A 13836-nucleotide genomic window follows, 5' to 3' on the forward strand; every position below is an offset into this window, starting at 1 on the left:
GCATGTGGTCACAAATCAGCTACATCTTCTATGTATTTAATAAATCTGCCCCAGGTCTTGCTGAGAAATGTGTGTTCTGATGGGCTTTTAAAGAACATGGCAAGTGAGTAAGGTTGTGTGTTACTTGGGTGTTGTTCGAAAATTCAGCATAGTTTCCTGAAAGTTCAAACTTTTTCCTACTTTGGGAAACAAAATAAATCATGCCCAGTGGGTTTCTTACAGCAAAATGCAGGCTGCTGTTATGACAATGTAAAAAAAGAGCAAAAATAAAGATAGAGAACTAAAATTTAAAGAGATTTCTGCAATTGTCGATTCCAAATGCAGAAGCCCCTTAGGCAAGTGTTGGATGAAGCTGGTAGGAGGGAAACCAAGAATAGTCTGTAGAAATAACTCAAAAATGTCACTGAAAAATAGAAGGAATGAATCAATTATATAGAGCTTTTAAAGCCATCCATTAGTGAACAACAGTTCTTTGCTATAGGAAGAGGGAAAGGATATGCAGAAGTTTATTCCTATTAAACCATAGTTTGTATTCTAAAAGACAGTAATGCTGTCTGTTGGCATGTGTGATTCTTCAAGATGTGTTTATAAATAGTTATTCTGCTGAAACAACTACAACCTGTATTGATGGTATTCTAGGTAGTCTCACATTGGTGGTTTTTTTAGCTTTTCAAACTTTCAATATGTCAGATCCAGCCACACTGGTCTTGCTGGTTTTTTGTGTGAAGGTTTGTGCTAGGCATGCCTTTGTGACTATCACTTAGGTTTAAATTTATAAAGTCTTGTCAGACATCTGGAAATGATAGCTCATGATCTGACACAAGCAATCCTGTCACCCCTAACCACGAGCAGCCAGGTAGCCAAAGGGGATAACCCAGGGGCTGAACTGCACAAGGTGTGCTTAGCTCCATGGACAGTTCTGAATAATAATCCTGTGAATATCGGACCTGTCCTGCAATTTCCTGAGCAGAGGAAAGATATTGGAGAAGATATTTGGTCCATAGATGAACTGAATATGTCAATATAATAATAAAATGTAGTGAGGAAATCTTGGATCCTGAAACTGGTGGGCATCACTTAGCATCCTTGATCTCCATGTGTACCTCTTATTTCTAGATGAGAATCAGGAAAGTTAATATGTGGAATTTGGGGATTTTAGCCAGAACTGTATACATCAAGATTTTCAAAGTGATTTTGGATGTGCCAGATTTGGCACATTTATTGTGATATTTGATCAATTAAAGTTTTTAATTTTTTAATTTAAACAATTGAGATATTTATTGTTTTATCCATCTTAAAAGCTGCCTATTCTCATGATGCGCACAGAGCATGCAGTGACCACCTGCTCCCTTTCCCCAGCAAAGGTCATACCTGTTAGATTTTTGTGTGAGGCAGATTACTGATTTTTTTTTTCTTTTTCTGCACTTAAAAATAAGCATGCTTTAGGTTCTTTCCCCCTTTTGTATTTGTTTATTTGTATGACTGGAATGACTTCCTGTGACTGATACACTTTGTATTACAGAACATACAGTATGAAAACTTATATCTATATTCCCTGTTCTTCAGACTGAAATGGCTATTGGGTTAAGCTGGTGGTGGCTTGAGCTGCTTTTGCTGGGATTGTTATTGAGTTTCAGACAATTAAAAGAGAAAATTAGATACTGAATTATAGAACCTTGGATCAGTTAGGTTGGAAAAGACCATTAAGATCATCTAGTCCAACTGTTACATTGTATGAAATGCAGTGAAAAAATAATTTTCTCTGACCAGCTTGGCCACTGAAAAGAAACTGCCAGTAACATTATTTTTCTGAGAGGAATGTAACCTATGCATGCATATGTATTTGTTTCCTGCTGCATCTGCCAGGAAAGCTGGAGAAAGATGTTACTCATTACCTACTTGGAAACATCTGCCCATTTTCAGAGCATAGTTTTTACAAGGCATGATATTAAATATTGCATTTACACATCCTGAAAAGATTTAGAAAAGGAACAAAACTGTTACAAACAGTGAAGGGAATGTGGTTAGACTTAGCAGTCAGAAATGAATGAACAGGTTTTTGCAGAGGAATGCCCTGCAAAGCTGCTGCTGGAGAGCAGGGAAGCTGCTTGCCTGGCTTGGAGACAACCTCATCCAGGGTCTTATGTCTCTCTCCCTGATGCCCTCCTCCTCTTTATCCCAGCCAGACCAAGCACTGCCTATATGGCACGGCTGTCCTGCTCAGCAAAAGTGCAAAAGAAACCCAAGATCTCTGTTGCATGTACACAAACCTACCTTCCTTTGCCCCAGTGGTGTGCTTGGAGCCTGACGGGCTCCTGTTTGGAGCACTGGGACCTAGGCTGGTTGGTAAAACTTCAAGAAAAGTATTATGATAAGATCTGAAGTTCAGCTACCAAATTCATCAATTACCTCAACTCCTATTGTTCCTTTAATAGTTGAGTACTCTTATTTTCTGCTCCTTTAGTCATGAAAGTGGTACTAAATGTCCATTTTACAAGTCAGTGTTGCAAGGCACTGAGGCGCAAGAAGTCTTACTGTTGACTGAGAAACAGATGGTGTAGCATCACAATATACTTTTGCACAGGGAGGTGAGCCTGTTCAATGCATCTCTCCCTTACCTCACATCCTGTGTCTCCCTCACACCCTCTTCACAGACACAGACAGGAGGGACACAGAGAGGAGGGACATCTCTCAGGCTAATGGCCTTTCTTCTGTTTATATTTCTCAGTTGAGGATTGACTGATTACATTTTTATAGTCACTTGTCCTTCTTTTTATTATTTTTTTTTTTTTTTAGGGCTAATTGTCATTCCATTGAAAGCTTTCTCCTTTCAGAAAATCTTTAACAGGATTGCACACATTGTCTCTGTTGGTCATGCTGCTTTTAGTGTTGCACAAATGCATTTGTCTGAAGATGTTTATTCAATGCAGATACACATTACACAAGCACCATGTTCATGCTATAATTTTGACCATAGCATCTTGAAATCCACTAGGGCATGATTTAGTAGAGAAATTATGACTTCTTTATGAACTCTGGAGGTCCATGTGTTACTCAGTGCATAGGTTCATTCTCCAGAGATTCCACACAGGTTTATACAATGCCAGAATCAGATGTCTTTTTTAAGGTTTAAATTAGGCTCTAAATCTGTGAGATATTTTAAAATTATCTACACTAAAAGTATTTGTAAGTTTGCAAGTCTGTATCTAAGCAGCTTTTACTACAGTTAAGTTACAGGAAACAGTTTCTAGGATTTTAATGTTTGTTCAATTCATCCAAATATTATGTGGGAGAATGAAATAAATGTCAGTAATCTTTGAAATTTGTAAGTTAACAATATATTATTACTGCAATAAGGTTTAAATCTGCTTATTTAATTACAGATGCAAATATTCTTAAAATCAGTATTACACAAATTTTGAGAATTAGTCCTAAGTCTCTAATGTGCTATAATGAAATATAAGTTATTTATTATAATAAGTTATTTAAGTTAGCTGAAGTTTTAAATTAAAAAAATTATGCAAAGTCAACTTGCTTGAATAGATGGAGCAGTCAAGGCAGGAGGGTGGCATTGAACCTATGGAGCTCACAGTTGGCAGTGGCACACTTGAGAAGCTCTGGGCAAGGATTAAGGGACAAACAAATAATTCAGATGTCATCACTGGAGTTTGCTATAGACCTCTCAGGCAGGATGCTGATGAATTATTCTTAAGGAACTAAGGGGCACCTCAAAGTCAACTGCTGTTGTCCTTTATGGGGGACTTCAGCTGGCTGGAAATTAACTGGGAGCATCACAGAGTTGTAACAAACAAGTTGAAGAGATTCCTGTAACTGGCTCCTGCATTGGGCACAAAGGGTTATAATGAATGACATCAGTGACATCAGGCTGGTGACTGGTCACTTGTGTGGTTTCACAGGGCCAAATCTGTTCAACATCTTCATAAATGACTTGGATGCAGCACTTGAAGGCATACTAAGTAAATTTGCTGATGATACTAAATTGGGAGGGGTGTTGACTCCCTTGAAAGCAGAGAGGCCCTGGAGAGACACCTAGGCAAGTTAGAGGGCTGGGCAATCACCAACCATATGAAGTGTAACAAAGGTAAGTGCCAGGTTCTGCACCTGGGATGGGGCAACCCTGGATGTACAGACAGCCTGGGGGATGAGAGGCTGGAGAGCAGCGCCACAGAAATGACCTGGGGGTCCTGGTCAGTGGCAAGTTGAGCATGAGCCAGCAGTGCCCTGGCAGCCAAGAGGACAAGCGTGTCCTGGGGGACATCAGGGACAGCGGCACCAGCCGGGCAAGGGAGGGGATTGTCCTGCTCTGCCCTGCACTGGGGCAGCCTCACCTCCAGTGCTGGGGACAGTTTTGGGTGCCACAACATAAAATAGACATTAAACTATTAGAGAGTGTCCAAAGGAAAGCCACGAGGATGATGAAAAGAATGGAGGGGAAGCTCCCCATTAGTTCCTGCCTGTGAAGTCTGTAGCAGTCTGTGAATATTGTGTATATGTCTTGGTTTTTTTTTATGTTTGGACTTTTTCTGAGAGAATTTGTGGCTAACAACTTATGATTTTCTTCAGACATTTTATGAGGACATACTAGATGATTTTTACTAATGTTCCCATTTTAGATGGATTCAGGTATGTGATAACATTCTAGATTACTACAGTGCTTCCTTTCCCAGTTTCCATGATGTGTTTATTACAGCAGTTTCCTATTCACCATGGTATCTGGGTATTATTTAGACACTGAAATTTAATATGAAACAAAAAACCTACCAGGCAGCCTGATTCCTAACTTTTTCACCTGTCAACAACTGGAATCCTTGCAATAAGAACTGTACAACTGGGAAAGTCACAATTCAGGGATCTCACTCTGCAACCCAGGGCTGAGCAGATACGGACCTTGTGAGGTCTCAGCTGAAACCTGTTCTAAAGATAAGGCTGTTATATATGGTTGCCCTGATTTCATATCCCATGAATTAATGTCTATGAGTTGGTAATAGAAACATCTCAGAATATTCCAGCTACCATACTGACACAAGGAAACACCTGGGTATCATAGTAGGTGATCTAGAGATAGCTAATCTGGACAAATGCGGTAAAAGTGGTCAAGGGAAAGTATTTCTAAGATGCTTATTTATGTGGTGATCAGTAACAGTATCCAAAGAGATTTTCACCCTGAAGATTCTGAGGATGTCTTACAGATGACATACTGTCTTGTAAATCCATGCTTCTTGTTGTTGGGTCACATCATCCCTGGGATAAGGCTTGGGATTCTATTTCCTTCCTTACACTCTATTTCCACTGACTTTTTTTAATAGAACAGGGACTGTGCTGTTGAGCCTGTCTGATTTCCAAAAGCCTTTGAGACGCATGTAAGTAGTGATGGCCCTTTTTATTCAGAACCTGATCTCTCCTGAGCAGCACCCCTGAAATGGGGTGGAGATTGATCTCCTGAATCCAGTTACTGAGGAGCTTCAACCACTGTCTGCAGTGAACTATGCTGCATCTTATTAAAGAGACCTTGTGAATGAAACTATAGATTTTACTTGCAAGGTGAGGTATGGACCATTATCACCAAGCCTAGGAAATTCTGAAATTCTGCTTTCCTGTTAAAACCAACAGGAGTTTCACACTGCAGATCAGTCCTCAACTTTTCCAATCAATCACTTGTGTGTTTGATGAAAAAGTCTTCTGTAAAAAGCTGCAATAAAAAGGCCATACCTATTTTTATTGTACATGCAGTGATCCTGTTCTATGGAGTTCCATTAGTAGTCCTGTAGCTCTACAGCACTGGAGAGGTAGAATAATTTTGTGCAGGAAAGGTGCAGGGTAAACCGAAGTTGTTTCATGAAAACAGCCATGTAAATTTTACCTTTGAAGAAAACACACACATGCACAAAAAAAAAAAATATCAATGGTTGCCAGGAACCATAACAGTGTTGCAAAAAAATGCATAGGAAAAGCCCCTGAAGCAGTTAAAGCAAACAGAAAAACACAGTCAAAATATTAGTTTCTCCTCTAAAAAAACCCAAAAACTTTTACAAATTGGAGCTGTTCTCTCTTGTCTTCCAATCTAACATGATCTTGATTGAAAAGCTGTTTTTTTTTTAATAAATTAATACTGTGTGGTTGTTAAATACACCTTGTTCCTCATAGAGGTCATTGACATTTTTATTTTTTCTAATGCAAATTGCATCATAAGGCAGCTAACATTAGGTACTGCATCTGGGTAATGACTTGATAAATTATTTGACTCAGTGGCCTCAAGTTTATAATGTGATTTCACGAAAAATTTGCATAGAAACCTAATGGAGATAGACATGTTTTGTTTTTTTTCTAAATATAGCAGCAACTCAGAGAACAGTAAAAACAAGTGAGTGCAAAAGTTAACAAGCACAGTTCCTTAGCTTCTCATTGACTCAAAGGCTTGAGTTGTGACACCCAGTTGTGACAAACTTCTGCTGCTGTCATTGACAACTGCTTTAATGTGTTGGATTATTTTGAAGTGCTCATATGAAAAGGTACATTGATAATAGGATAGCAGTATGGGCCAAGACACGAACAATGGTATCTATCCTATATTTCTGGTATTACATATTAAAAAGTTTAATAAATCTGTGACCTGCTGCTTATGGACTGGCATGTAGGCTTAGAGCACATGGAATTTGTTTGCCAGCTCTTTTGTTCTTACACTTGAGGGCCTGATTCTCCCCTCCCCACCTTTGTTACTGAAGGCAAAAGAAAGAAAAATATAGGAATGCATGAGGTACTATACAAAAGGCATTTGAGAAAGCTGCCTTTGTGGTGTGATTGGTCACTAATACGGACATTGCCAGTCATTTGGGGCTAACACTGGAGAGGCTTCCTATAACTTGGCTGGTCTTGCAGTGAAGCCATCTGTCTATTTCTCAAATATTTTGTGGAGTCCATGGTCTTGACTCTATGTCCCCATAGTCATGACAGCAACCAGAATTAGTTATAATGAACCCCATCCCTGAAGATCATGCACTGCATTACCACCAAACAAAATTTCCTGAATCACCTGCATGAGCCCTAGCCTGAAACTGGCTTTGTTCCGTAGAGGAGAGATGCAGGGTAAGTTAGACATACTTGAGGGGACCTGCTTCCTGCAGGTCCATCCCTACAAGTGATTCAAAAGAGCAGTTGCTGCAGTGTCTAAAGGAAGGGAGAATCATAGAAACACAGAATGCCTTGGGTTGGAAGACCCCTTAGAGATCATCTAGTTCCAACCCACCTGCCATGGACAGGGACACCTTCCACTAGTCTGGGTTGCTCAGAGCCCCATCCAACCTGGCCTTGAACTGGGCATCTGTAACTTCTCTGGACAGGCTCTTCCAGTTCCTCACCTATTTCTCCCCAGCAATTAGGAATTTCTTCCTAACATGTCATCTAAGCCTACTCTCTTTCAGTTTTAAACCATCCCCCATTGTCATGTCACTACATGCTCTCATAAAAAGCTTATGTCCATCATTCTAGTAGGCTCCCTTCGAGTGCTGGAAGGTCACAATTAGGTCACCTCAAAGTCTTCTCCAGGCTGGACAATCCCAATTCTCTCAGCCTTTCCTCATAGGAGACGTGTTCCACCCCTCTGACCATCTTGGTGGCCTCCTGTGGACTTGCTCCAAGAGGTTCCTGTGCTGGGGGCTCCAGAGGCCAATGCAGTACCCAAGGTGGGGTTTCAAGACGGCAGAGCAGAAGGGCAGAATCCTGCCCCTCACTCTACTGCCCATTCTGCTTTGGATGCAGCCCAGGACACAACTGCCTTTCTGAGGTGCAAGTTCACATTGCTGGGTCATGTCCAGCCTCTCACCCACCAGCACCCCCTGTCCTTCTCAGCAGGGCTGCTCTGGATCTGCTCATCTCCAGCCTGGGTTGATACCACAACCCAAACCCCAGCCCAGATGCAGCACTTTGCACTTGGTCTTGTCAATCCTCATGAGATTCCCATGGACCCACTTGAGCTTATCCAGGTCCCCCTGGACAGCATCCCCTCCCTCAGGTGTGTCAACCACACCACTCACATGGTGTCATCTGCAAATTTGCTAAGGCTGCACTTGATAACTTCTTCTGTTTAATTAATGAAGGTATTAACTAACACTTTTCCAGTATGAGCCCCAAAGAGACATAATTTATCACTGATATCCATTGAAGTTTGACCACTACCCTTTGTATGTGACTGTCCAACCATTTCCTCACCCACCTAACATTCCACTCATCACATCCGTCTCTCTCCAATTTAGAGAGGGATGCTGTGGGACAGTGTCAAAGGCTTTACAGAAGTCTGGATAAATGACAATTGTAGCCCTTCCCATGTCTACTGATATAAATAATGCATCAATGGAAGGCCAGTAGTTTGGTCAAGCAGGACTTGCTCTTGGTGCAGCCATGCTGGGTGTCCTGAATCACCTCCCTGCTCTCTATGTGCCTTATCACAGCTTCTAGGAGGATCTGTCCCATTATCTTCATAGGCACAGAGGTGAGGCACACAGGCTGGTAGTTTTCAGAGACTTCCTTATAACCCTTTTGAAAGAGGAGTACAATGTTACCCTTTTTCCAGTCAGTAGGGACTTCCCTTGCATGCCATGACTTTTCAAATATCATAGAGAGTGCCTTGGCAACTGGTCAGCCAATTCCCTCAGGGCTCTGGGATGCCTCTCATGGGTCTCATAGACTTATGTTTGTTCATGTTCCTCAGGTGGTCACGAACCTGATCTGTATGTACAGTGGGAAGCACTTTGTTCCCTAGTTCCCATTTTGCTGTCCATCCACTTGAGAGGTATTAGAAGACTGAGGCTTCCTCATCTATTGCTACCAGTTTTCTAGTGTTATTTATCAGGGGGTGCACCTTCTTTGACCTTTCTTTTCTGGCTAACATACCTGTATAAAGCCCTTCTAGTTATTCTTCATGTCCCTTGAGAGGTTCAGTTGCAGCTTCAAGGAAGACTGTGATAGATCTGAAAATGGGGGAGCTGAGGTTTGAGGTCTGCCCCCATGTAAATTCAGGGGAACAAATCCATCACCTATGACAATTACACACCAGATAGCAATAACTTACATTCAAAATTTCAATTCGGCAAACTGTGTTAGGTAGAGTTGTGTCAGGAATCATGGGGGTTCAAACACATACAGCCGGTTTATTTCTTAATTAAGATAAATATGAAAAGGGTTACTTTATTTTTAGGGGTTTTAAATGTTTGGATTGCATGTTGTGGAACCATCATCCAATGAATATTTTCTGCCAAAAATGAGTTAGATTTATTTCAAAGACATGCGTCTTCAGTAAACATGTTGTAGACTGTAGAAATGTGGAATTTTAATTCTGATTATAAACCTGAGAGTTTAAAGCTTCATATGGTTCCTCTGTAATTAAAATAATTTCCAAATGCCTGTCATCTCTCAACCTATTTAGTAACACTGGGATCTATGTCACTGAATCAGGGCAAATGTTGACATGTTCATGGACCTGGAATCTGAGTCTTCCTCTCATCATTGAAACAGATATGCCTGCAAGAAGGCTAAGAAAATTTGCTTGAACACTAGAGAGTAAAATCTAGCCCTTTTTTTTTTTATTTTTAGTGAAGTGGAGTTTAAATTCTACAAATTTTGTTAGTTTTATAAAAAATTGAAACTCAATAAAATCTAAATGTCTACTCCAAAGCTAAAACCCTGTCAGCTTCTGCTGGATTCCCATCAGCAACTGCACTCCAATAAAAACGACCAATCAGTGAAAAATTGGGAATATCCACAAGAAATTTTGAATTTTAAAAACTTCATTAATGTAACTCTAAGTCCAGGCTTGCACTGACTTGTGGCTGTTACTGTACAGAATGGATTTAAGGTTTATTAAATTAGACTATGTCACTACAGATTAAAAAGGAGTTCATGTATTTATTCTAGTATAGACATAATGATATTTTCAGAGTATGTGTATGACTGACAACAGTACTAGCTACAGTTTTATTTGTTCCTATGATAAATCAATTATTATTCCTTAAATATCCTTATTTCTCTCTCAGATAAAGATGCTATCTCTTATTACATGGAAAGCATACTTTAATTAAGAGTTCTGCTTTTTTCTAATTTTGATGGATATTACAGCTAAATTTTCACATGGCAATTGTTCACAGCCTGGGCACACTGGACCTGTTCAGACAGACTCATAACAAGAGACACAATTTTGTTGTTGGCACTATTGAACTTTCTGACTATCAAGCTTTTGAGATCTGATTTATATAGGGCAAATGTAATACAAAAAAAACCAAAAACAAACCAAACACTCACACTCAAAAATCCTCAGCACTTCTTTCCTTCTTTAAAAAAAGAATTCATTATTGAAGTTAGGGAATTGTAACTCACAGCATCATTATGGGAAGTATTATTCATCATATCTTACATCTGAAGAAACAAGTGTGGAGAGAATTTAAGACATCTGTAGAAAGGTGATTCTTCTCTGGACTTTCAGCACTACCCTTCTTTCAGTCTTAAATGTTTTTTTATCTACTTTTACCCACTAAAGTGAGAATAGAAAAAAGGTTTATTTTGCTATCACTTTACACCACATCATAAGGAAGCAAAAGGACCCAGCCAACATAAAGCATCTATTGACATATAATTGTTTATTTGTGGTACTGCTCTTCATTGGCAGAACAGAGATTGATTTGGTGTTATCAGGGATGGTAGCACTTTTAAAGCTCTACAGACTTTGAAGTCCAACTAGGCTAAGTAAGACCAAATTTAGCAGATTTCACTCTTTGTGGAGAGTCTGTGATAGCAGTGCAGGAGAAGGATTTTCTAATGGTGTGGACCCTCAGCAAAGTAACTGATGCATCATCAAACCACAGTGTGTTCAGGGGTGTCCAATTGCTCTGCATCACTTTTGAAAATTCTTCAGTGGACTTTAAACTTGATTGGCTCTTGTCTGACTGCAGTCACCTCTCTACAGTTCCCCAATAATTCACAAAGCCAATTAGCTGTGGCCTTCAGTCCTTCTTCCCATCTGTGGGCTAAGGGAGGGAGTTGAAGTCCATTTTGAGCTCTGAGATGACACCTGAGTCCTGCAGCCAGCTTACAGACATGCTCCAAGGGCAAACATGTCACAATGCCCTTCCATTCACTTCACAGTTCCCATTTTCCTCGAAAACAACTGATCTGTGAGCAGGAAAACCATTTACTCAAAAATAAAGAGTAAAATGTTTTTCCTCTTCGATAATGTTCCCTGTTCTTTCAGTAGGTATTATGTTCTGTAATGTGCTGTGTGTGCACCCATTTTGTCATCGCTTTGGGTCATCCTCGCTCACAATTGGTTATTTACTCAGGGGCTTTTGAAATTATTGAGTTGACACATCTGTCAGACAGCAAAAGCAGAAATGCTAAAAGGTCACTTGGAGAGAAACCAGCTGCTTCAGACAAACCTTTCTGCCTTCAAATAGCACAATCATTATAGTCTAACAGATGGGGCCTCTGCTTTCATTTCTGCTTTTCTCCTTCACTTCAGGTATTTAGATATACTACCTCATTGCCAGGTCAACACAGGCCTTCTAGTAATTACCTACACAATAGGCAGCTCTCAGCTTAGGAGAAAACAGCTCCATTTTCTGTCTGCAAATGGGGAACCTGTTTCATCACAGATATGAGTTACAGAAGGTTGGCCAAAAACTTTCCTATTAACAGATTAATTTGGACACCAGTCATTACTCTAGGAAGCATGAATTTAGTACTGATCTAACACTTCAGAGAGCCTGGGGGCTTTTGGCAAAGATGGTGATAAATAGAAGTGAGTGAATAATTCTTAACAAATAATTTAGTCAACAAGTTTGGACTCCCTGCCTGTTTGGTGAACATTAACCAAGCAGTTGTGACTCCCTGTGACGTATCCAATATCGGTGTTTTTGAAGAAGCGTCCATTCAGATGATTTACACTGCAGCTGATGAGTGATGATGATTCTGAATCATGCTGTTGGGCTGCTGTGAGCTGTAAATCATGTGATACTGTTTCTGTGCCGTCACTGGGCACAGCAGAGGGATTGCTTCTGACATAATAGCTCTCCTGTTTTAAACTTCTCTTTCAGGGGAAAGTGTCACATGTCAAAAGCTTGATTTCTCATCAAGCATGTGGAAAAGGAACAATGGGAAGCTGCAGAAGTATTCAGGTGAGTGGAAAAGAAATGTCCTCAACAAGTTTCTTTAATAAAAGATATTTTCAGAAACACCACGTGTATTTTACACAAATTCTTGGGCAAGAAAAAGGCTGATTTTCAACAGGAAAAAAACACAACAATGTAAAAGTGTTAAAATGGCAGCCATTGTTTCAAAGACTCCAATTAGATTTCAAATCAAATCAGTGTCCAAGAGGAAAGTTATGTTTTTTGACAGAGAACACACATTTGAACTGTGTGAAAATTCTTGATTCTCAATAGACATAGTGGAACATTTTAAAAAATAATATTAATAAATAATAATAATAAAACCAAACATTTTTAAAAATAAAATTAATGCACCGTGGGCAATAACAGAAAACTGAAAATTGTGCTTTTGGAAGGTCAGTGCTCTATAAATTAAACAGTATTGGAAGTGGTGCTTTCAAAGTGAGTATGTATCCATTATGGAATGCACCTTAGAGAGCTTTTAACACCAAGTGGCACCAGAACACAGAAATTTCAAAACAACTGAACCCATTGTAAATTTGCTATTCTTTGGAAACATAGATGAAGGTAAAGGAAGCTCCTTATTCTGTGGTACTGATCAGCTGGCACAAAGAAAGAATGAACAATTCAGAAAGAATCTTTTGGTTTTGGTGTTGGTTGATTATGGTGGGTCACTTAATTTAATTTCAGGTAACCTGTCCTACTGATAGAATAGACTAAACCTCAAGCTGTGGTTAATAAATCTGAAGAATACTGCAAACTGTATGAAAATGAGTTACAGGAAGGAAATATTTTAATCACAAAGATTGTGATGTAACAGGTCATAAAATTCTCTATGAGGCCAAATCTTAGAAACAAATCTTGCAGTCTTTAAAAGCCATCTGGCAAAAAAAAAAAAAAAAAAAGATCACGACTGTACTCCAAGTCAAGGTATTTAGGAAAGAGTAATATCTAACATTTGAACTTGCAAAAATGCAGAAAACAGCTCAGTCAAGGATGAAACATTGGAAAGGGAAGACAGTGCTTCCAAGCAGGTTTGTGTAATACTAAATTGTGCAAAAAAAGAGTAATCATATGGTGAAGATCTGCAAAACTCAATAGCTTAAGCAGCAAAAATTCCTGAGAAACTGCTGAGCATCCTGTTTGAGATAACCTAAACCAGGAGAATCTCTGCAGCAGAAACAGGTCCAGAACAGGGTATCCTAAGTTTGTTCAGATCCATGTGGAGTCCTGATAGAGACTGAGGGATTGGGATTTCTCTAGAAAGCAAAGGTGTCTTGACGGGGAGGTCACAATCTGTGCTCCAGACTCTTGTTCCACAAATTGAGGAACCCACAGGCTAGAAGTTCCAGGATGTCATTCCCCAGAAAAAAATATATTTGCATGAGTACACAAAAGTTGTTCAGGGACTGAAAGATCCAAGGTAGAGCCAGTACTTGTCCCAAATGATTAGTGACACCGAGGAAGTTGTCAAGGCTTGGAACTTGTGCCAAAAACACAGGCCAAGTCAAGCAAGAGTCCATGTTGGCACAGGAAATTGTTCTCCTGGAGCAAAGTATGCACAGAATTGTTTAGAATGACTGGAAAACATTATGTACTTGTCCTAGACTATTATTCTCATGTCAATAGAGTAGCTTTACTAGAAGACACTAGAGCTAAACTG

General features: G+C 39.7%; 2 long non-coding RNA genes across 7 annotated transcripts in view; one reads left to right on the forward strand and one right to left on the reverse strand.

The window, feature by feature from the left end:
* Nucleotides 1–13836, forward strand: part of LOC111924547 (uncharacterized) — a 64537-nt gene that overhangs the window by 28001 nt on the left and 22700 nt on the right. The window contains exon 3 of the long non-coding RNA XR_015284936.1: nucleotides 12099–12179. This is a non-coding gene — a long non-coding RNA (uncharacterized LOC111924547). The remainder of the gene's footprint in view (nucleotides 1–12098; nucleotides 12180–13836) is intronic.
* The window catches only part of LOC111924548 (uncharacterized), a 68291-nt gene that overhangs the window by 11530 nt on the left and 42925 nt on the right, over nucleotides 1–13836 (reverse strand). For 2 of the 6 annotated variants that reach the window (XR_015284924.1, XR_015284930.1), the window contains one exon: nucleotides 10628–13718. The exons of 2 other annotated variants lie outside the window; for them this stretch is intronic. This is a non-coding gene — a long non-coding RNA (uncharacterized LOC111924548). Of the gene's footprint in view, nucleotides 1–3226; nucleotides 5882–10627; nucleotides 13719–13836 lie in introns of those variants that run through there. 2 more of the 6 variants (XR_015284929.1, XR_015284925.1) reach the window with 2 other exon arrangements.

The sequence above is a fragment of the Cyanistes caeruleus genome, chromosome 1 (genome assembly GCF_971803275.1).
Source record: "Cyanistes caeruleus chromosome 1, bCyaCae1.hap1.1, whole genome shotgun sequence".
Taxonomy (NCBI): Eukaryota; Metazoa; Chordata; class Aves; order Passeriformes; family Paridae; genus Cyanistes; species Cyanistes caeruleus.